At 42.9% G+C, this 26,970-nt stretch overlaps 1 protein-coding gene across 1 annotated transcript in view; it reads right to left on the bottom strand.

The window, feature by feature from the left end:
* Positions 1-18,840, bottom strand: part of NCALD (neurocalcin delta) — a 348,265-nt gene extending 329,425 nt beyond the window's left edge. The window contains exon 1 of the mRNA XM_068983366.1: positions 18,812-18,840. The gene's annotated coding sequence lies outside the window, so the exon portion shown is untranslated. The remainder of the gene's footprint in view (positions 1-18,811) is intronic.
* Between the last annotated feature and the right edge of the window lie 8,130 nt (positions 18,841-26,970).

Raw genomic sequence — 26,970 nt, 5'->3', positions numbered from 1 at the left:
TTCACTAAGCACCTAGGACCACATCCCTCTCTCTGGTGATCACAGAACGGACCACGGACTGAAACAATGAGCGGTTTCTTGTGCCCCCAGATCTACCAAGTTCACGTGCGCACGGGAGACGCAGCTGCAGCGCAGCCACCGCCTGACCAGCTGCAACAAAAGATGCTTTCAGTCTCAGACACAGCCGGGTATCAGAGCATTAAAATGTGAGGAAAATGAAGCATGTCTTAGAAGCAATGAAATATGGGAGGTCCAAAAAGACTCTTCAAGAGGACCTGGGAAAGTTACTAAAAGGAAGAATGTGAATTCATTCTTTCCCTCTCCTTCCCTCTCTCCCTCTCTCTCTCTCTCTCTCACACACACATACACACACACACTCAACACTCACTCATGGTCAAAGGCATGACCAGCAGCTCTGATTCCTCGCCTGCTGGGGCTGGGAGGGTGCGGGAGGCATGAGCTGAGGAGCCAGCCCCGCCCTGCAGCAGGTGCTTCCCTGCTGGAGGAAAGAGGCATTTCCTTCCTTTCTGCCAACCCAGCCGCACCCCCATGGACAGTGTCCTCCCAGAGGGACTCTGTTCTCTAACTACGTTTTAACCTATTCAAATACCTTTTGTGCTTATCTTTTCTGGTTAAAAAAAAAAATAACAACATGAAATTGACCTTCTTAAAATTTTAACTGTGTAATATGGTCTGGTTAATCACTGGCACGATGCTGTAGAGCAGATCTCTAGAGCTCATTCATCTTGCATAACTGAAACTTCACACCCACTGAAGAGCAGCTCCCCTTTTCCTTCCCCCCCAGCCCCTGGTTCCCACCACTCTGCCTTCTGTTTCTACGAGTTTGAACGTTTTCATGGCTTGAGTAAGTAGAATCATGCAATACTGGCTGATTTCACTTGGCTTAACATCATCCAGGATCATCCATATATTGCATCTGACAGGATCACCTTTTTTTGAAGGCTGAATAATATCCCATTATGTGTATACACCACATGCATGCGTGCATGCTCAGTTGCTTCAGTTGTGTGTGCCTCTTGCGATCTTATGAACTGTAACTCGCCAGGCCCCTCTGTCCATGGGATTCTTCAGGCATGAATACAGAAGTGGGTCACCATGCCCTCCTCCAGGGGATCTTCCCGACCCGGGGATCAAACGAACATCTGCCTATGTCTCCTGCATTGCAGGCTAACTCTTTCCCCACTGAGCCACCTGGGAAGCCCCATATACCACATAAAATAACACTTAAAAGGACATAGCTGTTAAATAAATGGAAGTTTCTTAGAAACGTGTTATCACATTAGAGCAGAGCAGACTCCAGTGTCAGAGGTTTTCTCATTCTCAGCCCAGCATTCCAGGGCCTCAGGATCTCAGCTTGTGAATACTTGATCATGGCTGGGAAAAGGATGAAGAAAGGGACACCATTTGAAAAGCCTCTCTGTGCCTCAGTTTCCTCATCTGTAAATGGTCACAGGATTAAACAATATAGCCGTTCAAGGTCCTAGCAAGAAAGAGATCACATACTCAAATGGGAGCTTTTATGAAGTGGATTATTTACAAGATGTAGACAGGATTAAAGAAACTACCAAGGGATGGTAAAGCAAGACCTCTTACTGGCCAAATACATGATTGATGTGGTCCATGGACACTAGCCTCCCAGGACCCAGAACAGCGTGGAGAGGAGGGGAGAAGGGATTTGGAAGAACAAAGCATGTCCATCTCGGATCATCTCTGAGTTCCCACAGAGCTGCAGTATCCTATGGCCTTTTTCTTATAGAATTAAGTTTGCCATAGCAAGAAAAAGTCTATTTACTCTCAAGATTGGAGAGAAATCCACCAGGATGCATTTTCTCACCATTCTCTTAGCTCAGAGAGCAGCACTCATTTGCTGCTTTTGGAAAGAGCTCAAGTTGAGATCGCACTCAATGGGCTCTGTTTCTTTTTCACCGAGCTCTTACAAACGTAGTCAAATTGTGTTTTGAGCTAGTAATTGATCTTTCTCCCTCCTTGTCTTATCCCTTGAGATCCTTCCCTCTTTCCAGAAGGAGGTTCCCGCAATGTCCACTACCTCACAGAAGAGACATTCCAGCAGGAGCAAAATAAAGGCTCTTGGCTTTCTAAACCCAAGCGCCTGGCATCTCAGAGCACACACAACATGAACGATCCAGAGCAACGCTGACCACCTGCTCTCGCCCACCAGCCCACACCCAGGCCTGAAAGTCTGGAGAGAGAGCTGGGACCGAGTAGACATTGGTGAGCCTGAGGAAAGGGCCCCCGAGTCCTTCCCCCACAATGCTGAGACTGTAGATGGTCAGAACCACACAAGCTCTTTTCCCCTCCTCACTCACAACTCATCTTCAAACCTCCCTTCTCCCCTCCCTTGGCTGCGCTGAGCTCCAAGAACCGCCCATCTGCCCAGCAGCAGCAGCCAAGTCCCAGGGGTGCTCAGGACTCCCAGGGGTGCTCAGCCCCAGGATGGCACTCTGAGATTTTTAATTTTAAGAATCAAGGATCTCTCTGAAGGCTTGATAAAACAGTTGCTTCTAAGGAAGTTCCCAGGATCACTCAGCCTAAAGATCCAGGCCACGGGCTGGGTAGCATACTGTAGCATCCATCCCTTCCAGAGTTTAGAGACACTGCCATGGCCCCAAATGTATGAGCTTTGGCTGCGACTGTTGCACAGATGTCCAGCTGGGCAGCCGTGGCCATTAGAGAGACGTCATGCAGTGTGGTGAAAGCTCTCTCAGAATACAGGGGAGTCACACAGCCTTGAAACAAACATCCATTTGGAGAAAAACAAAAACAAGCTTTCTGAGTAAACATGTTTTTTCTTCTTTCAGAGGAGTTAAGACTATTTCCCAGAGGCTTTATAAAGTGAAGAAAGACTTGAAGTTCTGGCAAATAACAAACTAAAAGCAATAGAGAGGCTGCCCTCCTGCCCATTCTGAATGAGGAGGGGAGCTGAGCAGAGGGTTCAGTGCTCAGTTGCTAAGTCATATCCGATTCTCTGCAACCCTATGGGTTGTAGCCTGCCTGGCTCCTCTGTCCATGGGATTCTCCAGGCAAGAATACTGGAGTGGGTTGCCATTTCCTTCTCCAGGGGATCTTCCCAACCCAGGGATCAAACCCACACCTCCTGCGTCTCCTGCATTGCAGGCAGATTCTTTACTGCTGAGCCCCTGGGGAAGCCCAATGAACTGATGGCTGCGGCCAAATTGCTTAACCTCCCCGCATCTCGTTTTTCTCATCTGTAAAAATGCCAGGGGTTTGTGCTCAGTCACTCAATCGTGTCTGACTCTTAGCGACCCCATGAACTACAGCCCTCCAGACTCCTCTATTCATGGGATTTTCCAGGCAAGAATACTGGAGTGGGTTCCCATGAAGATAATTATCGAGGCCCCTTCCATCTCGTACAGTATATGACTTTCAAACTAGGAAAGGAACTTTCCAGCTCAGGGTCCAAGGATTTGCCATTGACAAATGAAGCAAAGAAGGAGGAACTGTCATCATCAGCCACCTGGGCTCTAGCCTGACAAATAACAGAAAAGAAGTGCTCTGCGGATTCCGTCATCCCAGCCCACATGCATGCGGGCTGCAACTCATCTCGGATGATACCGCACAAACGGGCTAGTCCATGCATCTCAAGAATGCTCCAACCATATTAGGAATTCTCCGAAGTGGCTTCTCTGCAACATGACACAGTGTTGCTCCTGACACGGACATTTCAGTCAGCCCCAAACTCGACTCTAGACGAAAATATTACAACTGGATGACTGTCAAGTGCTCAGTCTAATCACTGCTATTCTTTTCCCAGAGTCCTTAAAAATAAGAGTACCAGATGTTATGCTTGTATATTTAATGGGAAACTGAACGGGGAAAAGCACAAAATGCAGCAAGCCTAGTTGTAATATTTAACTGTTTTTGAAAACCCACCATCTAAACATACCCAAGTAACATATTTTCAGAACTGTGACAAAGTCAAATGTCTTTCAAACACACACACACACACACACAAAGCCTGTCATGAGTAATTCAAAATACAGCAATCTGTCAGTTGTAAAATTCAAGAACTCTTTCCTAAGTAGTTTGAATGCGTCTAACTCTGTCAATAGATACCATATTAACATATGAAAACTATTCCGAGAATTCCATCAACTTCAGAAAATATTAACTAAACAGTTACTTAGTTAACATCAGGCTGGATCTCCTACAGGTACTTAGCGCTTATCAGAGTGTGTGCTAAGTTGCTCAGTCATGTCCAACTCTTTGTGACCCTATGGACTATTGCCCGCCAGGATCCTCTGTCCATGGGATTCTCCAGGCAGGAATACTGGAGTGGACTGCCATGCCCTTCTCCAGGGGATCAGCGACTGAACCTGAGTCTCTTACATCACCTGCACTGGCAGGCACGTTCTTTACCACTAGCACCACCTGGGAAGCCCCAGCACTTATCAGGAACAGACCTAACTCGTCACGTGTTACCCAAACCAGTCCCCCTCCTGCTATCCTGCTATCCCTTCTTATTAATCACACAAACAAGGAACCTGAACATGGTCCACTTTCTCTTCTCCTCAATAACCAGATTCCATAGATTGTGCTTACAGAGTATCTTTGTCTTACTCTGTCTCTTTACTGCCACTATCTCAGATCAAACCTTCATCCCCCATCTGCTGAACAACTGCAAGGTTTTCCAGCTTTTGATGTCTTCAGTGAATTCATTCATCCTGGAGATTTTCTTTCTCAAATACACAATTGATATGTCACTCCCTTACTCATACCACTCGTCAGTGCCTCCGTGTTACTTAGAGGGAGGACTCAATATTCAAGGTGGTGTCTGGCTTCACACTCCACACTCCAGCCTTGTCAAACTCTGTGCAGTTCTCCACTGATTGGTTTCCATTGTGATACTCAGGTCTCCACGTCCTAACTGATCAACACCTTCCCATCTCACCTTCTACAAGGGCCCATCTAACAACTCTACTTCTTTCAAGATGAAAATTCCTTGACCCCACCTGGCACTACCCTCTTCCTCCACTGCTGAGCTCCAGCCATATCCCTGTAGGGTCTTCTGCCCTCCACTGGGTCTCAAGTTCAAGATGATTTCCTCAGAGAGCTCTTCCTTGACCCCCAAAAGAAAATTTTATCCCTCTCTGATGTACTTTGCAACCTGCTATTCCTTGCCCTTTTTGCATTTATCACAACTGACAGCTGTATGCTTATTTTTGTGGTAGGTTAGTTCAAAGTTCACCATCCTCAGTGGACACTTACCTCTGTGAATTAGGAATAGTTTAGATCCAAAGTTAATCCCCAGAGGCCTAGCACTCAATAAAAATTTTAAGCCAATGCATGGTATCTCTGGCCTCGTTGCTTCTATGAATAATTTTCCACTCATTACCACCAAGCAATTAAGGATCACTTCCTCTCTTGCAGCTCAGACAGGTCCCTGTAAACACTTAAGTCAGAGCATCCATGATGCCTCACGCTCTTCCACATCGTTCTTCTACTACAAGCTCCTTGGATTGTTCCTTGCAAAAGCCGTGTCATGTCTTTGAGGCAATTCTTCTTTAAGGCAGAATAAAGAGGGTACACAGGGGGACATATGTTTTCAGATATTAATTGTGAAGGTGCCACAAGAATGGCAGCAAGATAATTTGGTACTTCAATTGGCATTTAATTGCTTTTGGTTTTTTTTTTTTTTTTTTGCAACACCAAATAACAAATATGAACTTACTATGCTTTTCCTTTATGCTCAATTCTAACTAAATATTGTATTGCTCTTAGGTACCAGGTATCCCACTCAGTGTCACTGATCTATCCCCAGCGTCTAGCATAGTGCTTGCATGCTGTAGGTACTAATAAATGATGAAAAATGAACAAAAAACAAATAACAGAAAGAAAAATGAACAATTCTTACCCTGAAAGAATTTACTACTTAAAGAAATAAGCAGCAGAGAGTCGGACATGACTGAGCGACTTCCCTTTCACTTTTCACTTGCATGCATTGGAGAAGGAAATGGCAACCCACTCCAGTATTCTTGCCTGAAGAATACCAGGGACGGGGGAGCCTGGTAGGCTGCCGTCTATGGGGTCGCACAGAGTCGGACACGCCTGAAGTGACTTAGCAGCAGCAGCAGCAGCATGCCCAAATTTTGAACTCATTATAGATAGCTCATGAAACTGCAGCTTTTATAAGAGTTTCATATGGTTTAATCTAATACTTATGCAGAGTACTGTACGTGCATTCATTTTTTCATTTTTCCATGTTTATTTTTAACTCATCCATTTGGACAAGATAAATTGTGGTGCAAACAGCAGGTGTATATAACCAGGTTAACCATATATTTTGGTTTGCCTGACACCAACCTGATTTAAGCACATGGCCTGAAATAAATATTTTCATTATCAATAATTATTTCATACTCACTATAAATGTTTCACTCTCAAACGTGTCCCAATTTGGATGACGAAACTCCGCAGTCTGCTAAAATCCTCTTAAGACATTCTAAGGCTTATGACCACAGCCATAATAAAGCTTTCTCTCTCTCTGGGTGTTAATGCTTTCTCCTTTGAAGAGCAAAGATTGTGTATGAGCAGAATAAATACTGACTTCCCCTGAAGCCTCATTCTGAGGGGATGTCAGATTCAAGGAAAACAGAGTCCAAAAGTAACTAATAAACATAATCTTTCCTGGTTCTGGAAAAATACTAAAAAGAATCTAATACATAGCTCACAGCAATATTTCTTCCAATTTCCTTCCGCTCCTCTCCAAGGCCCCACACTTCAGAGCTACAGGGTGGGTGTGGGCCACAGGAGCAGAGCTTGGGCCTTTCTAAAGCCTCAGGACCAAACTCCAGCCTCTCACTCACTCCAGCTCATTAACCGATCTTTAGAGTCTTCATCAGGGAATTCTAAAAAGCAGAGAGCAGATCTGGCAACTCTCTTTAGAAGAGAGAGGAGGAGGAAGAATCTGAGGAAAGGCAAAATTCTTTCAAGGGTGAGGGGGGAAGGATTTCGAACACTGTATCTCAAAAATAAGTTACACACAGACCACAAACAAGCACAGAGACTACACAAGATTAAGAGAGATGAAAGAGACATAATGGATCAAATGGATTCAAGGTCCAAAACTTGTTTGATGACATTTGAGTATGGACTGTATATTAGATGACTTTGTAGAATTACTGTTAATTGTCTTGGGTGTAATAATGACATTGTGGTTACTTAGAAGAATGTCCATATCCTTAAAAGAAACATGTGGAAGTATTTAGGAGTGAAGTACCATGATGTACTCAAACTATATACAAATGATGCAAGAGAATGTGGACATTTATACACACATCGTACTTAAACACAAACTTAATCCGACGTGTATAAATATGAGCTAAGCGAGAGAGGAAAAGGTCATGTAGCAAAATGAAGGGACTATCACTATGTACAGTTCTGTTGACTTCTCTGTAGGCTAATTTTAAAAATGAAAAGAAATGGAAAATAAATAAATAATAAGTAAATAAACAAAGTCCTTTTCACGTGCATATTCAATATTCCACACAATATCCGAGTATTCTTTGAAGCTCCAACTGCAATGATCCAAGGAGGAAACAATGCCCACAGCTTTTCATGTTGGGAGAGACTGTTTATTAAATCCTCAGGGAATCTAACTTTCTGATGGGAAAGTAATAGCTCCAGGCAGTGCCATGAGGAGGACTAGCTCTGGGAGGAGTCAAAACTGATCTCTAGCATTTCCTGATGGCCTCTGCAATGTGAGCCCTGCCCCAACACAAGGCAGTCTCCTTTCTGTGAACTTTGTTGCCCCTTTGCCCACCGTATGTGGGTTCCATCACCCCTCCTGATAAATGAGCAGTTCAAGAATGAGTATGAGGCAGCCCCAATCCCCCAGTGACTTATTCCATGGGTGACTACTTAATTCATCACTCAGATCAAGATACTTTGGAGAAGGCATGTACATCCTAGGTCACTACAATCATGTCTGACTCTTTGCAACCCTATGGACTGACAGACTCCTCTGTCCATGGGATTCTCCAGACAAGAACACTGGAGTGGGTAGCCATTCCCTTCTCCAGGGGATCTTCCCAACCCAGGGATGGAACCCAAACCTCTTCCGTCTCCTGCACTGGCAGGCAGGTTCTTTACCACTAGCATCGCCTGGAAAGCCTAAGGAGAAGGCAACAGGGAGTTAACCAGACAGGGTACTGGGACAGCGCATACTCTGAGACTAGCCCAGGAAAACTGGAACTGTCTCAAAAACATTTGGGTATATGTCCATCCTACTTCTATCCCATAAGCACATGTATCAAACAAATATGTAAAGGATGTCAGTAGCAATCTTTAACCATATTTCAAAACAATATGAAGCAACTGCATAAACAAGTTGCTTGGGAATTCAAAGGAGGAATGAAGTAATTCCTTTGGAGGGATCAGGAAGAGAATCCTGGGGAAAAAGGAATTTCAAGCTGGTGTTAAGATATTATAGTAAGATTTCTGCAGTTAGAGATGGGAGGCAAGGTCATTCCAAATGGAATTATGTGAGCAAAAGCCAAAGTAGGAAAGCATAGGGTATGCCAGGGAAATGGAAACCATCTAATACAGCTGATCTAAAGAGGTGCCCACAGAAAAGCCAAGGAGATAAGCCAGGGGAGGTAAACAGGAATTGTAGGAAAACTGCATGCTCTGTTCAACAGGCAATAGGGAGTCACTGAGTGTTCAGAGGGAGGATAGTAGTAAGACTGTGAATGGCCTTGACTGTCAGGCTAAGAACTTAAGCCCAGGGAATCAGACAGACTTTTTCCAGAAGAGTCTTATAAAAATACCCATAAGTATAAATCCATATTCTCTATCCTAAAAACATGAATGATATAAACCAAAAGTGGTAAAGAACCCACCTGCCAATGCAGGAGACATAAGAGACGTGGGCTTGATCCCTGGGTCAGGAAGATCCCCTGGAGTAGGAAATGGCAAGTCAGTCCAGTATTCTTGCCTGGAGAATCCCATGGACAGAGGAGCCTGGTGGGCTACAGTTCATGGGGTCATACAGAGTCAGACATAACTGAAGCGAAGCGACATTTTCCAGAAGAGTCTTACACAATAAAAATACCCATTTTTGTAAATCCATATTATCTAGCCTAAAAATATGAATGATATAAACCAAAAGAAAACTGTCACAGGTGTTGACGCCATAAGCTTCTCAAAACCACCTTTACTCTCTCCTGTGGGAGGTTCTCTTTTGTATGCTGGGTCAAGTATCCCTTCTTCCATCAATGTTTCCCCATCAACTTCTCACTTCTGTTGCCTGAAAACCACTGTCACAGAAATAGAACTGAGAGAATTAAAAAGTTCAGAATGTCCAAGCTTGAGAGGATGAAGACAGAAAACACAGCATTTGAACTAAAGGAAAAGCAAGTTACCCAGAGGCGAGGGATGTGATAAATTTCCACTGGGCATAGGAAATTACATTTTCAAGGCACAACACATTTTGAAAGCAAGTCTTCTACCCCACCCCAAGAAGCCTGAGGCAGTCTCACATTTAATAAGATTAATTTATCTTTCCCAAAGGTTAATTTACAGATATTTATTGGATTACATAGGGAATTTCAGGGGAAGAGCAGTAAAAGACAGTTTTTCAGCTGTTTTTAATTCTATCGTAGGTACGTTTGACTAGGCAAGAGCACATGCCTCATAGAAGAACAAGTCATTCTGGAGAAAAACTATTAATATCAAATCTTTCCGGAAAAGGTGGACAACACTGGCAAAGCAATCTCCTTTTCAGAGGAGAATGGCCCAACAGGAAGCCAGTGCTCCAGGCTCTCAGTACAAAGCCAGGAATATTTGTAAACAGAAAGCACATATTCTCTTTCTATAGAGGGTGTGCCTGCTCTTCAAACATATTCCCTGGTCAGTTAAGGCCATAAATGAATGGAGAAAAGGCTGAGCTAGAGAAGTTGTTCTTGAGTTTTCAGTCCATGGAGTTTATATCTACAAAGGACATCCGGGAAAAATAAACAGGAGACAACTTTAAGAGGCTTCTGTCAGGCTTTGAGGTTTCAAAAAGATAACTGCAATTAAACGGAACACATCAAATACGCTTAAGTCCACAAAGTCATGCATATATATATATATATATATATATGCATACTATTGGAAGATGAAAGGGAATCAGATTCATGATTTTGATGCTTGGTAAATAAAAGAGTCAAATATTTATCTTGTCTCTCCTATGTGAATAGCACCACTGGGTAATCAAAAAGTAGATGAGGGGAAGCAATTCTTTATCAAAGTAGCCCATCTGATAAATGAAAAAAATAAGTCTAAAATAGAATATAACCATTTTGCCAGCCCCAATGAATAAAGCACTGAGCATCAGCAAGAGTTAACATCACAAAAAGGACAAGACAGATATTACATGCTTCCTGATGGAAGAACACTCTTAGAATGTTGCCAAAGGAATTATATCTGAGTCTGATCAAGCCTCTAAATCCAGCTACCACATTACAGGGCTACAGAAAACAGAGGAACAGTGGAATGTGTCATGACCGTGAGAAACTCTACGGGTCAGCAGACTGGGTTCATCCACAGATAAACTATAAGGAAAAGAAAGAGATGGAGCAGGAACCTATAGATTAAAAGAAAGCTGTGGCTTTTTTTTTTTTTTTAATAAGCACAGTCATTTTTTTAAAGCTGCTAAACTATAGGACCTAAGGATGCATATTTGGGTGATCACTGTTAAAGCGTAGGTAATGGTTACTTGTGAAGGGAAATAAGGGGTTGTGATTGATACAGGGTACATGGAAGGGGCTTCTGGAGTGGGTGGTAATTTTTACTTGCTGAACTTTGGTTGTAGTTACAAATGCTTTTGCCTTATGGTAATTGACTAAGCTGGACTTCCCTCATAGCTCAGTTGGTAAAGAATCCACCTGCAATGCAAGAGACCCAGGTTCAATTCCTGGGCTGGGCAGATCCACTAGAGAAGGGATAGGCTACCCACTCCAGTATTCTTGGGCTTCCCTTGTGCCTCAGCTGGTAAAGAATCCGCCTGCAATGCGGGAGACCTGGGTTAGATCCCTGGCTTGGGAAGATCCCCTGGAGAAGGAAAAGGCTATCCACTCCAGCATTCTGGCCTGGAGAATTCCATAGACTGTATAGAGTGGGTCGCAAAGAATCAGACACCACTGAGCGACTTTCACTTTCACTTTCTAATTGACTAAGCTATATATTTCACTTGCAAGAGGGGATCTATCTGTGTTTTGTTTTACAACAAAGAAACTTGATTTTTTTTTAAAAAAGAAGCTACTTCTAGCAAACTCCTCAGTCGTGTCTGACTCTGTGCGACCCCATAGACGGCAGCCCACCAGGCTCCCCCATCCCTGGGAGTCTCCAGGCAAGAACACTGGAGTGGGTTGCCATTTCCACTATGAAAAAGGATCTAAAGAAGCTTCTGATATTTTCCAAATGGGGAAGTATGATAGGTAAATAATGAAACAATGATTTATATTTGGGGAAGGAGAGTTAAAATATATTTCTACAATCAATATTAGAATAAATCCACTAGGAAGAAATATAATTCAATGAAGAAAACGTGAAAGGAAAGATGCTGACTGGCTATGGCCTCCATTCCCAATAAATCTCATCGTGATTCCCTAAAAGTGTTATAGCTCATCCCCCGACCCCTCACCAAAAAAGGGAATGATTTAACAATCATGGGGCAAGCCCTATATTAAAATCAAAACTTAGAATACTAATGTTTTGGAAAAACATCAGGCTTTTCTGCTGGTTTTCTCCCTCAGAGAAACAGCTGCTGATTTTTCCCCTTGAAAGCACATTCCTAGGCTCTTGAACTCCTGGCCTTGGATACTTGATGACCACATGAACAAAGGTATCCACTATAAATTGTGTCATTTGACCCCCCATACCACAGAATCAGTTAATGCAGTCACAGTCTGTCAAATATATATATATTTATCATATATATATATATGATAGGTCTACAGAAGGTCTGGAAGTTACTAGCTATATAAGGTTTATAATAAGTTATATAATTAGGTGATTCAGCTTCCTATGGCCACTACTTGTGCTACACTGCTTTCCCTTTCTCAGCCCACACCCACGACTTCATAAGGAGCTCCCTGTAACCAGTTAATGATCAAAAAAGAGATTCATTAGATGAATTGTACGTTCACGATATTACCAGCACTTAGCTGGAAACAGACTGGTGCATACTCACTCAGAGTGGCCCTGAAAAATAGTGGAGAAAGAAAGTCCTGCCCGTTGGTAGAACGTCACAGTACGTCTGAATAGCCACTTTGTCTAGGCTGAAAATTAGCCAGAAGTACCAATCTATACCAGCTCATAAGTAGTAGTTAATGATTTAGCCAGATGGTCAGAGAATTAGAAAGGATGGAATTGGAAATTTGGTAAAAAGGAGGACTGTGCAACAGGTATGTGGATGATCTTTTGGAATGGGGAAAGGGTATGAAATATTTGTGTGTGTGTGTGTGTGTGTGTGTGTGTGTGTGTTCACACTCAGCTGCTCAGCCGTGTCCTACTCTTTGTGATCCCATGAACTGTAGCCCACCAGGCTCCTCTATCCATGGGATTTTCTAGGCAAGAATACTGGAGTGGGTTGCCATTTTCTCCTCCAGGGGATCTTCCCAACCCAAGGATCAAACTTGCATCTCCTATGTCTCCTGCATTGCAAGCGGATTCTTTACCACTGAGCCATCAGGGAAGCCCCATGAAATATTTGAATCCCGTGAGAATACCCAGAAAAGAGCACCACTGCAGAGGCTCTCAATGATAAGGTGGACAAGATAACATTCTGAGGATGTCAGATGACAGTCAGCCTTTTTTCCCCAGTGCTTTCCCTGTGCTTTTTTTTCCAGTGCTTTCTCCAAAGATTTGTCTTCAGAGTATCAATGGCAGCATCAAGCTGGTTGTGCAAAGGCCCACCAAGGCAAATCTTGCTGCCAGCATGGCTGAGTTCGCAGCTTCGTAACTGGCTATTGAGGACCCTGGCCTGCCCAGGCACCTCACTTCTCACAGAAAAAGGGAAGTGAACCAGCTGAGAGCAGGGACTGTCTTGGACTTATGAGTCCCCTACAGTGCCTGGCCTAGAGCAAAACTCATAGCACTCTCATGCCTGTTTTATTTTGATAAAACAAATATACAGAAAAATTACCTTCTGGACCATTTTTAGTTTTACAGTCATGTTAAGTATGCTCACTTTGTTGAAACAGATGTCCAGAACTTTTCACCTGGCACATCTCTATACCCGTTAAATAACAAGTCCCCTTTCCTCCTCCTTCCAACTCCTGGTAACCACCACTCCACTTCCAGTTTCTATTAGTTTCACCACTTTAGAAAAATAGGCAGATGATTTCTTTTAATTAACGTAATTGTAGAATCTCAAAGTTGGAAAAAACCTTAGAATTAATCTAGTTTAGAAGTTACCTAGTGTATGGTCCCACCTTTTCCATCTTAAATCCAGTAACCATTACTTTTTAATAATCTGATCTATGCTGGAAAAATCCCAGTGACTGCTTCAAAAAGGTGAGCCATACTATGAGGAGACACTTTCTGAGATTTAAAAAAAAAACAACAACAACAAAAAACAGTTCTTTCTTACATTAACAGGAAATGTTGAACTTATGCCCACTGATCTTGGTCTACTTTCCAGAACAGAACAAGTTTCACTTCATTGAAGTTTACATGTTTTTGTGGTATTTTAAAAACATGATTTTATCACATGTTTTAGCCTGTAAGATTTGCATGGAAAAAATCAGGAACACAAATTAAGACCATCAACTGCTGCTGATATTCAACACTCAGCAACAGCATACCATGTAGCCAGAGGTCTCCATAGCCAATGGGAAGGCAGAATTCAGGAGCTAATTTAAACAGTGAATAAACTCTTGTTCCTGAGACCCGTTGCACACCCAGGCCTTTAAAAATAAATCTTCCTTCACATGTTCACAGGATTACTGAAAGTTTCTCATTAGATGACTACTTAGCTCATTAATAAACCAAGAGATTCTCTCCCAGGTAGTCACAATATCTGTGGGCTTCCCTAGTGGCTTAGACAGTAAAGCGTCTGTCTGCAATGCAGGAGACCCAGGTTCAATCTCTGGGTTGGGAAGATCCCTTGGAGAAGGAAATGGCAGCCCACTCCAGTATTCTTGCCTGGAAAATCCCATGGACCGTGGAGCTCATTAATAAACCAAGAGATTTTCTCCCAGGTAGTCACAATATTTACTGCGATGCAAAGATGAAAACTGTTGCTAATGAAATCTCATTCAGATAAGTGCATCACCTCAAGATGATTTCTTTTTTTTAATTTTTTAATTAATTAATTTATTTTACTTTACAATATTGTATTGGTTTTGCCATACAAGATGATTTCTGAAGTTACAGAGGCAGGATACGATCCTGTTCTTGCAGTGTTTCAAGCAACATTCCTGGCAACCTCTTCCTCAAATAACTGAAGCATAAGTTCTTTATACCACAAATTTATACTGTTGCTATGTGCTCAGTCGCTAGTTGTGCCCGACTATTTGTGACCCCATGGACTGTAGCCAGCCAGGCTCCTCTGTCCATGGGATTCTGCAGGCAAGAATACTGGAGTGGGTAGCCATTCCCTTCTCCAGGGGATCTTCCTGACCCAGGGATCAAACCTGGGTCTCTTGAGTCTCCTGCATTGGTAGACAGATCCTTCACCACTAGCACCACCTGGGAAGCCCCATAGAAATATAACCAAATAATAATAATAACAAATTTGAAGAACATGGAGGATATGATGAAATGCCTCTGATGGAAGATCAGGAGCTGAGCGAGCCTTGCACAAGAATTTGACTATAGGAGGTTCTGAGATGTGATATATGCCTTGGGCAACTGTCTTCATCATCTTCATCATGATTATTGTTAAATGCACTCAGTATGCCTTGGATATACTAGAAGCATTTAATGTCAGTTTAAGAGAGAAATGTAAAAATTGGTAAAGGCCAGGAAGCAATAATTTATAAAGAATAAATGTAAATTATAAATAAACATATGGAAAAATCTCTCTGGCTTATAATCAAAGAAATGGCAATGGAAACAACATAAGATACTGTTTCTGTCTCAACACAGAACAACAGACATTCTCAGTACTATAGACATGTAAACTGGTACAACCTTTCAGAGATTAATTTGCTAATATGTAACAGAAACCATAAAAATATTAATATATTTTCATCCAGAAACTTTATTTCCTGAAATAAAGAAACAACTTTTTAAATGGGCACACAAAAAGTGTGTACCAGGGTTTCACAATTTGTAATCATCAAAAATCAAAAACATCCAAATAGCATGCAATGGATGATAAATAAGTTATGAAATACCCAGAAGATGGAATTCTATGCAACCATTAATAAAAACAAACGTTACACAGCACTTACCATGCAGCAGGCTCTATTCTAAGCAATTTGTAAATACATTAACACATTTAATCTTTACTATAATTCTATGATGTAAGTACTATTATTGCCCCCATTTTACAGAGAAAAACTAAAGCAAAGAAGTTAAGTAACTCGCCCAAGACCACTGAATTAGATGGCGCTGAGCTATTCAAACTCAGGAAGTCTGTTCTGACTCCAGAATTCTTTACTCTTAACCATCACACCATTATACTATAGAAGAATAGCTAATGTCACGTTAAAAATCTCAAAATATACTTGTAAAAATGTTTTAAACAAAATTATATCAGGTGTGTGTGGGAAAGGTTGCTGCTGCAAGCCAAGTACTACACCAGGATTTGTGACCTCCAGAGGAGAGGATTTTGATCTGGGGTCAGAGACGAGGCTTGACTACTTGGAGCCTTTTGTGTAGCAAAGTTTTATTAAAGTATAACAGAGATAGGGAAAGCTTCTGACACAGATATCAGAAGGGGACAGAGAAAGTGCCCCCTTGCTAGTTTGCAGCAAGGTGTTTTGTCTGTTAGAAAGCTATTAATCCAGTAAGAGAGACACCTCAAGGCTGACAGAGGTTCACCAGGCCCCTCTCCCAAAGTATGCACTTTTGAGATAGGATGGCACAAGGTGTGTCATCCCCCAGCCATAAAACCAATGACAAGAATACTGGTTTGTTGAGCCATTATCAGCCCAAGGTTTGAGAAAACAAAAGTTAGTCTTAGGCAGAACCATTCTGAAGAAAGCCAAATTCCAAAGCAAATACACAGCTTCATTAACCTAAGAAAACACATACTGGTTAGCTCAAGGCAGAGCCAGGCATCGTCGACACAGAATTAAAAGAAGCCTCTTCTAATTCAGTGTAGAGAAGGAAAAGAAGCATCTGCCACTTGCAGTCTCTTTCCTCCTGCCACCTGGGGGCCTCGGCCTTCCCGCCTGTTACCCTCTCATGTGTTAATATATGTCCACACGTATGGCAAAATACCGACTGTTACTGAAATCATATACAATTTTTTAAACTTTTTTCTTTCTTCTATTTTTCTAATTTTATTTTTTTGCCAAGAACACATGTTGTTGGCCTTCTGCAGCCACTGGTTCCACATCCATGGATTCAATCAACCGCAGATCCACAGAAACCTACCCATCCAAAGAAACCCACTGGTGAAAACCATAGACACAAGAGCCCACTGCACTAGGCAATTTTATACAAGCGACTTGAACATCTATGGATTTTGGAACTAATCTCCCACAGATGCCAAGGGATGACTGTGTTACATTAATGAATTTCAAAATAAAAGAATGCTCTCAGTACCATCACTGAAAGATTCCTGATGGCCACTGCCCTCAGCCTAGAACTGGAAGAGACCCAGTTCTTAGCATGACTGTTTGAACCAACTGGAGTACTTCACATCAGTGTGCCTCCTTCTTTCTTGACCATGAGATACAGCTGTTGTTTTTAAATCTTCAAGAAAACTAAATAAAGGATCTTAACCTGAACTGATAGCCTTTGTATATACACGTATCTCTTTTAACAATAAATATTTTTATGATTTCAACACCTGAAGTTTCAAAGCACTCAACCTGTGCCCAAGTAAAGTCTCTCTGTGCTCAGCCTTCAACCCTGAGCCATCTGAGTTTATCAGTGAGCATATACTTAACTTTAGCAACACAATTTCCAGCTGGTGAGGACACTGTTGCTTCTTATGGGGTCTTCTAGGACCTCTGACTCACTGAAATTTCCTAATGGCCATTGCTTTACGGTACTACACTGATCCTAGGTCTCCTCCATGGTAATTCTCAGCTGAACCCATTTGGGGATTTAAATTGCCTTCAGGGAATGGGCAAACAAAATATGACAGAAATCAAACCAGCACCATCCACACAGACTCTGTCCACACCATGTGGAAAGAAAACAATTGTCTGTGGGCCAGTGGGACAGAGCCAATAATGTCCAGAGCCAATCCTCGCTCTGGACATCCTTCACATAGTACTGTGCGCAGGGTCTGCAAAGTGTGTAACAAGCAGGGCAAGCCTGTGCGCCTGCAAAGGGTGCTGCAGCAACTTGCATCAGAATCAAGCCCACAAACTCCCTGGCAGCTCTCCCCACCTGGCATTGGTGGCCTCGATTATTCCCGTGGCAGAAAAGCCCCTCGGAGACCTAAGCAGAAGGCTCAAGATTCTACACCATCAATAGCACATAAATATTTTGAGGGGACGTATCCCTGTGCACTAGTAACCCATTCCACAATTTTCTAACATCCACTTTGGCAGTGTTGCTGAGATCCCCCTGGGCTCCAAAACTGCAACCAAGTGGGCAGAATTCTAAAGTACCCCCAAGACTCCATCGCCCAGGTTGTATCCACCTGTATAATCCCTCCCCTCAAGCAGGGGTAGAATCTGGAACTGTGATGGGAAGGCCACTTCCTCAATTAGGTTACAGTATATGCTTCCCCGGTGGCTTAGATGGTAAAGAATCTGCCTGAAATGCGGGAGACGCATGTTCGACCACTGGGTCAAGAAGATCCCCTGGAGAAGAGAACGGCTACCCACTCCAGTATTCTTGTCTGGAGAATCCCGAGGACAGAGGAGCCTGGCGGGCTACAGTCCTCGGGGTTGCAAAGAGTTGGACTTCACTGAGCGACTAACACTTTCACTTCCTTTCATATGACCAGTAGTGACGGGACAGCCACTCCATCCCAGCCAGCTAGAGAGAGGTGAGCTCCTCCTGGCTTGGAAGAAAGCAGACATCTGTGCTGCAAACTGCCTATCGGAGAGACAACTGGCAGGGAACCTCAGGAGTTCTTGAGAGCTGAGGGTGGTCCCAGCCAAAGGCTAGCAAGCAAAGAGGGATGTCAGTCCTACAGCCTCAAGGAAATGAATCCAGCCAACAACCAGTGACCTGGGAAGACAGCCCTGAGCCTCAGATGACAGCCCCAGCTGCCACTGGATTTCAGCCTGGGATGACCTTGAGCAGGATCCAGCTAGCCTATGCCAGACTCCTGACACCCAGGAACTAAGAGATAATAAGCCTGTGCTATTTGAAGTCCAAGCCCCCAGCAATAGAAAACTAATGCAATGACCATCCTGGTGACATTATCAGCACATGTGCTGCTGAAGTTCTTTCTCATACTTCTACTCTCTTCAGAAGGAATGCCTGTCCATAACATTCACCCCTAAGGAACACAGAGAGGGATAATTGATATCTGTTTAATACTTTGGAGTTCATTGAACCTTCACATGCAACCTCACTTGAATTTTTCATCATTAATCTGAAGGAGTCCAGGCAGTGATGATTAGAAACAAAGATTCAGGAGCCACGCTGCCTGAATTCGACTCCCTCTTCTCCCCCACTTACTCACCAGATGAGCTCAAGCCAATTCCTTGACTTCTCTGTGTCTCAGTTTCCTCACCTGTAAAACAACAATATGATAAAAGCCTAGCTCCTATTAAGCACTGGACAAGTGTTTATTGTTTTTGTAATCAATGCTGGAATCTAAATACACCACAGAAGCACAACTAACTTTGTTTCCCACTATACTACATTGCAAGAACTGAAGCCTATGGTTTTAGCAGGTTCTACAACACCGAATGAAAGTCACTCAGTCGTGTCTGACTCTTTGCAACTCCATGGACTATACAGTCCATGGAATTCTCCAGGTCAGAACACTGGAGTATTCTGAATGAACTCCAGAATTCCAGAACACTAGAGTGTGTTTTCCTAGAGAAAAGTAACCCACATCAGGGAAAGAACAGATTTCCACCATTTACCTATTGTCCTGAGTAGAATATTAAGGAGGCTGGGGTGGGGAGGATGAACATTGGCGAGAAAGAATGAGCTTTCTGCACCCCCTAGAAAAGACCACAGCTCCAGGGACAAGCAGGAGTGTGACCAGGTAAATCAAATCCTGGTTCCAACAGAATTCTGAATTTGAGATGAGACCACAGATGTAAGTGGGTTCATGACGCTATAATTAGACTCACACAGCCCACATCACACACACTCTGGAGCATAGATGGGCTGCCATGTTGACTAGCTGCAACAGGCGTTCCTCCCAGGTAAACTCAGTCACAGAAAATCCATTAAAAAAACAGTTGGCGGGGGGTTGGCAATGCCTCCCAAGGGGCTGCCAAATCCATATGTAACAACAGTGGTCTTGCCACTGGGATTGTTCAAGGTGAGCTGCTCGAGTATCCACCGTCATAATATGGAGACAGGCCACTTTCCAGTTCAAAGAGTACCCCACCAGGCTGTCCCTTGGGTCAGGGCTGCTGTGGACACGAAGGTGCTTTAGCTTGTGGGCACCTCTCTGGCTATACTCTGGAGAAGTTTAAGGGATAAAGGCATATTTTCCCAATGTGTTTTGGTCCCATGATATCACTGACTAAAGGCCTGCTTAGTCATCCCTCATCTTCTTGACTAATTTCTCAATTTAAGTGTTAAAGAACTCTTGTCAGTGTGGAGGGAAAACGTGAGTATATCCTTTTGTGTGTGTGTGTGTAATAAACGCCCCTCTTTTGTCTCTCTCTGTGCACAGCCCTCACCTGAGCAGCCTTCATGCCACAGAGAGACGAGGCCCTTTATTTCTGATACTTTCCCATCACTCCTCTCAGGGCTTCCCAGGCGGTGCTAGTGGTAAAGAACCTGCCTGCCAATGCAGGAGATGTAAGAGACACAGGTTCAATCCCTGGGTCGGGAAGATCCCCTGGAGGAGGGCATGGAAATCCACTCCAGTATTCTTGCCTGCAGAACCCAATGGACAGAGAAGCCTGGTGAGTTACAGCCCATGGGTTGCAAATAGGGGTCGCAAAGTGTCAGACAAGACTGAAGCGACTTAGCACGCATCACTCCTCTTCCCACTAAACAATCAGTCATGGACAAAGGAAATGGGAAACTACGAAAAGGAACTTTACCTTATCTCCTAATCACTCAAAGACATATTGATTCATTTCAGAGCATTTACCTTAATTCACACTGGAAGCTATCCCGAAAGATCCAAAAGGAGGTAGTAAAGCGTCAACGCCTGCAGGTGCGCACAGTTAGTCCACAGCAACTATGTGATCTAGGTTGAAAGGAACTAGCCTAGATGACTCGGCTTTTAAAACACTGTGCAGACCTACCAGCCAAACAAACATCTCACCAGTGGGCCACGGGTGGCTTGGGGCCACTTCTGTAACGACCCTTGACCTAGAGAGTAGGAAGTTCTTTCAAAAGCCAGTCTGATAGGAGGAATGCAGACCCCCAAGCAAAGACAGGAGGAGCTCAAATGAGAAAGCCAAGGCAACTAGAACTGCTCTCTGAAAACTGCCAACCCAGCTGATAGGTGAACTCAGAATTCTCCACTTGGCGTGGCCTGGAAGTCTAGGGGCAGGCTGAAGTGACACAGCAGTCTAAACACAGAGGGCTGCAATCAAGAGCAAATGCCTCCCTGCTGGAACCCAATTACTCTTGAGATTTTGATCAAAGAAAAACATTTCCTCTTTCTAATCAAAAAAAAAAAAAAGTCCCATCAGTACTATGGTAGAATGGGTTTCAAGCCATTTAGCTCCTCTAATCAGGGCATTACCCAGTGAGTAGAGGTCTTTTTCCTGGGAAGAACTCCCTGCTAAAATCCCTTTGAGAGCACATTTCGCCCTAGCAGAGCTTGGTCTAGGCCTAACAGTACACACAGTCCTCAGTGAGTGTAGTCTGTGGATTACATGTGTGGCAACATGTCAAACTGAAAACTTTTCTCTCAGTTTAGAGATGATAAACCCATGGCAAACTTTTAGTGCCCAATAACTAGTGACAGAATGCAGACCCCTCGCCTTCAACAAGAATATCAAAGAGAGAGATGAGAGGGAGACAATTGAGAAAAGAATTTGTGAGAAGGATTTATTTGGAGAGAGCTATACTTTTAACCCCTGGGAAAGAGGTGAAGGCCAGCTAGTTCCACTTCAAGCCTGGTGAAGGGCAGTTTACTCCTGCATTGCAGAAGTCACCTTGGATTGAAAATCCTACAAGGTGGGAAGCAGACTTGAGTGGCCGACCTGAGTTCAAGGACGTATTGGAATCAGATGGGCCTGCACTCCCAGAGCTCATCAGTGCAAAGAACGCTTGCATACTTCCAGTGATAAAGTGGACATGGGGCTGTGTGAGGGCTGGTGTGAGGTCACGTGAGGGCCTCCTAGTAGGGTCCCCTAGATGCTTGATGAAAGCTAGAGGTGACTCTAGATTCCTTGGGATGAAGAGGGAGTAAACGAAGAACCAAAGAAGAGACAGTGCATCGTCTGCATAAGCAGAACTACACTGGGGAAAGGGCCTCAGTGATTAGAGCCGCAAGCAGGGGTTGGGGTGGCAGTGTGGGGCTGGGGAAGTGGGTAGTCTCTGAAAAGCCTATAAAACACCCAGGAGGAAAAATGTTAGCCTTAAATTCCTGCCAGGTCCAGAGACTATAAAGCCATGTGACAACACCAAGTCAAAACTTTCTGGCTCCCTTTATCTTTCCATTCTGACAAGGAGGATTCGACCAGCCACTGGGATGGGAGGAAAAAGGAAACACACGTGATGGGACCAAGCACACCCCTTCTCTGTGTGTGCCAGGAGAGGACCCCCCGCAGCAAAGTGCCCTGCCAACGAAAAGATCCCCTGAGACTTACCTTAGATTTACTGTCATCAAGGTATTAAAAGTGAAGTATAAACTCACCTCCCACACAAGGAAGTCATTTTGGTCACACCTGCTTATTCTTGTTTAAACTTTTCATCACATAATGATGGGCATCTAACTGGATTCCTCAATTAGCATATGGCCCATGTGAGTCCTTTACTCATTTCCATTTGAGGATAATATTTTTCTGAAGTTTAAGTTTCGGAATCACTGCAGATGGTGACTGCAGCCATGGAATTAAAAGATGCTTACTCCTTGGAAGGAAAGTTATGACCAACCTAGATAGCATATTCAAAAGCAAGGACATTACTTTGCCGACTAAGGTCCGTCTAGTCAAGGCTATGGTTTTTCCTGTGGTCATGCACAGATGGGAGAATTGGACTGTGAAGAAAGCTGAGCACTGAAGAATTGATGCTTTTGAACTGTGGTGTTGGAGAAGACTCTCGAGAGTCCCTTGGACTGCAAGGAGATCCAACCAGTCCATTCTGAAGGAGATCAACCCTACGATTTCTTTGGAAGGAATGATGCTAAAGCTGAAACTCCAGTATTTTGGCCACCTCATGCGAAGAGTTGACTCACTGGAAAAGACTTTGATGCTGGGAGGGGTTGGGGGCAGGAGGAGAAGGGGACAACAGAGGATGAGATGGCTGGATGGCATCACTGACTCGATCGACAGGAGTCTGGGTGAACTCTGGGAGTTGGTGATGGACAGGGAGGCCTGGAGTGCTGCAATTCATGGGGTCGCAAAGAGTCGGACACAACTGAGCGACTGAACTGAACTGAACTGAACTGAAGCTTCAGAAAATCTTCTCTAATGAGAAAGAATTTAGAGGGTTTGGTGGACTTGTTTGGTTGGTGGGTTTAGTTTTATTTTTTGATGTTCTTCCTGCTGCTTCCTATATTTCTAATTGTTGCCATAGAGTTTATAGTTATCTTGTCCTTAATCTAGCAGCAAGTATCTGTACTATTGATTCAACATTACTAGGTTGTCATAGATTGAAAATCTGGATGTGAGCAAATTGCTGTAAAAATAATTAAAGTCTGAGGATAGGAGGCTTGGACAAGGAAAAGCCAAAGAAATGGCGACAATTAAGTAACCTGAACTTGGAATTAAAATGTAAAAGGCAAAATGTCAGGAGGTTAGCAAGCAGCTGTTCTCTCCATTTCTATCACAGATAGAATTTTTTTTTAATAAAAAAATGCAGCTACCTACGTCATACTAAATCAGGCTGGAGGCAGAAGGAGAGGTTAGAAGGGGAATGCTTTGTAGCTGCTCATTTTCTTTGCTTACTTGTCCCTTTCTGAAAAGCCAAGCCAGAAAGATGACACCTGGCTGCTACTCCTAAACTCTAGGACTTTGGCTGCATCACTACTGGGAGGAAACCTGATTCTATCATTGGTGCAAGGACTCCAATTTGCCTCAAATGACTGATGGCAAAATACTATCAGAATCTCTGAGTTAACACTCAGAAGTATGTTAAAATCTCAATATATTTTCAGTTACTTGCCATCAGCTATGGCCTTAAGCAGAACATGTTAAAACAACATATGGAAAATTGCTATGTGAGTTATTTTAAAGTAATTCTTTTCTTAAGGAATTTAAGTCTAATTAAGTCTGATAAAATACTAGGAGAGAGAGAGAAGAGGAATTTGGGAAGATAGCTGGAGAGTCTGTAGAGATTTTATTTACAACTTTGAATAATGAATAAAGTGACCCAAAAATAAGGAGTTAATCCTTGCTAGGGAATTTGAGGACTCAGAGAAGTGGGTTCAGGAAGAGAAGAACATTTGGGAAACTGCTCTCCTGGGCTGAGAAAAAAGCTTAGCATAACTTCTACAGGCATGGGAAGGAAAGGACTACACCTCATCCCACAAATGGAGTTGGCAGGGAGAAGAGGGATGGTTGACATATTGAACACATGTTTCTATAAGTTAGAAAGAATTTTAGTGACCAATCAGAAGGGACTCCGAACGGCACCCAAAGAGTTGTATAGGGGAAACTTAAGAAGGATTCCTTTAACATTTGGAGAGGATCTTTACTATCAAGTGCATAGCCTTGGAGCAAGTCTATATGAGTTGGATTGTAGCAATGTCAGTTAGTAGTGGTGTGAGTCTAGGCAAGTTACTGGTCTTCTCAAGCCTTCAGTTTTGATACTAGTAAAACAGGAATGCTACCAGAATCTACTAAGTAAGGTGCTGTGAGATGTCAGTGTATTAGTACATGAGAAGTGCTTAGAACAAGGCCTTGAACAGAGAGGGTACACTGAAGTACACAGGTTTCAGGAGACAACAGCTCTACCAAAAAATGGATGAAGAAAACAGAGGAGAAAACCAAGGCTCACAAAGGTTAGCAACTATTTAAAATCAAACTTAAGTCGCTGTTCCTAAACTCAGGGCTTCCCACCATAATGCACTGCTGCCGTGAAACCAAGGTTGTTGCTGCGGTTTAGCTGCTCAGTCGTGTCCGACTCTTTGCGACCCCATGGTCTGCGGCACATGAGGCTTCCCTGTCCTTTACTATCTCCCGGAGTCTACCCAAACTCATGTCCATTGACTCAGTGATGCCATCCAACCATCTCATCCTCTGTCGTCCCCTTCTCCTCCTGACCTCAATCTTTCCCAGCATCAGGGTCTTTTCCAGTGAGTTGGCTCTTTGCATCAGGTGGCCATAGAATTGGAGCTTCAGCTTCAACATCTCTCCTTCCAATGAATAGTCAGGATTGATTTCCTATAGGATTGACTGGTTTGATCTCCTGGCTCTCTCAAGAGTCTTCTGCAGCACTACAGTCTGAAAGCACCAGTTCTTTGGTGCTCTACCTTCTTTATTGTCCAGCACCATAACTGAAAGGGACCAAGTCTAGCTTCACCTCCTTCTGCTTCTATGGGCTATACTCTGAGGGAAGGTCATTGAGTAATGACCAAATGATGAGTACTGTCTCCTTCAAAGGCATCTTGAAAGAAAACATAGTGATTCTAGTCCACTGACCCTGGAGACAGAAAGTCTTGGCTCAAATCTTAGCTCAATTTCTACAGCAGCCCTGTGACCCTGAAAAAGCACTTTAACCTCACTGAAACATAGCCTAGGAGTATTATGTGCCCACCTGAGTGAGTATATGTGAGAATAACATTAAAAATTCTTACATTTTATTCTTTGTTACATAACTGAGTTATATGTAATGCTTTACAAATAAAATTTGATTTGTGTAGAAAAATAAAAGCACTGATACATGGTAAACCTTCAGATTTTACCTGTGCTTGTCATCATCATCAACAACAGGGCTCAGCTATCCAACTGATAACTTGAATTTCCTCTATACCACTGACTTTTCAATTTCCTCTCATCAAAACTCACGGAGGGAAAAAAAATACTAGCCACATGTGGTACTGAGCCCCTGAAACGTGGCTAACACAACTGAGGAATTGAAGGTTGACTTTTATTTTATTTTAATTAACTTAAATTAAAAGTCACATGTGGAAAGTAGCCACTCTACTAGTGTATATCCAGAACTTATCACAGTACATCTTAATGATTTTAATGTAAAGAAAATGATAATAAAAGGTGCCATTACTTGAACATCTATCGGGGGTCAGACATTAGTCTAAGCCCTTTCTATAGGCATGATGTGATTTACTTCTCAGACAATTCAACCCGGGAAGTACCATTATTATGTCCTGTTTTCGACTGAAGAAACTGAGATCACAGCTAGTACGTCATGAAGTTGAGGTTCAAACCCAGGTCTGCCCCCGGAGCACAGAGCTGAGCTGTATTCCCTCCCACAACAATATCCACTGGCAATGTGTGTGTGTGTCTGTTTTTACTTTCAGTGGGTAGGAAAAAGAGCTGTATGAAAGACTTGAGAATAAACGACTCTTTCTCTATCCTTTAAAAAATATCCTCTACTTAGTGCCCCAGACTGGCCTCTAAAAGAAGGAAAATTCTGCCTGAGGACTCTTCCAGTTCTAAAAACAAATGTCTCTGTGGCCCATCTGAAGCTATGATATTATTTCTACACTTACTTTAGGTTTTTTTCTTGCCTGCTTCTGAGAAGATTTGAGGGGGATTATAGATTAAGACATTTGAAGATCATAAAAAGCAGAGGTCATTTGGAAAAAAATTAATGGGTTAAAGATTTTAAGCACCTGATTTCTGAGACAGAGGACTGACAAAAGCTTTCCAGCTAAGGCAATTAATTTATATTATTAACAACTACTTAATAAAAATGTGGAGGCATTAGGTTATGCACAGGGTGTGTTGTTCTTTGTTTTTTTCCAGACAATGAAATCAATCAAATTGGAGTATGGTTTTCATTAAAGACACGGGTTGCTCATGTAATTTTCATCTCTCTTTCAAACAAACAAACAAAAAAATAGTTAATACTGCAGGAAAATATAACTCAGTGAAGGCAGTTCTCTGAGAAGAGACGCCACATAGCTCAGGAGCTCATTGTTTGAGAGTGTGAGTATCCTTCTGCCCATGTCTGTCTGCACTAATTCAGACATGGCTTGCCTGCCTGGTCCTCTCTGAATGGCCTCTTCTGTCCATTGTTGCTGATAACCACTCAAAACTGGACTAGGGGTTAATAGGCCCCTCTACTACCATAAAGGATGAGAAATGTGGCCACTTGGCTCTACAAGTATGTTCTTTCATGTCAACGTGGGAAATCTTTATCAATTTAGAACTGCCTGTTGTCACTTACTTGCAGTTGAACTGAATTTTTGAGTGTGTGTATGTGTAAAGGTTTAAGTGTATTGAATTTGTGGTTTTGTCTCATTATTTGAAGAAGAAAAATAATCATAATAATCACACACAAACACTAATTTGAAACAATAACATCTATGGGGATTTTCTAAAGAGTGATGATTTGTCTTTATCA

This window comes from Capricornis sumatraensis, chromosome 11 (genome assembly GCF_032405125.1).
Source record: "Capricornis sumatraensis isolate serow.1 chromosome 11, serow.2, whole genome shotgun sequence".
In the NCBI taxonomy this organism is placed as follows: Eukaryota; Metazoa; Chordata; class Mammalia; order Artiodactyla; family Bovidae; genus Capricornis; species Capricornis sumatraensis.
This window is presented reverse-complemented; position numbering and strand designations above follow the sequence as displayed.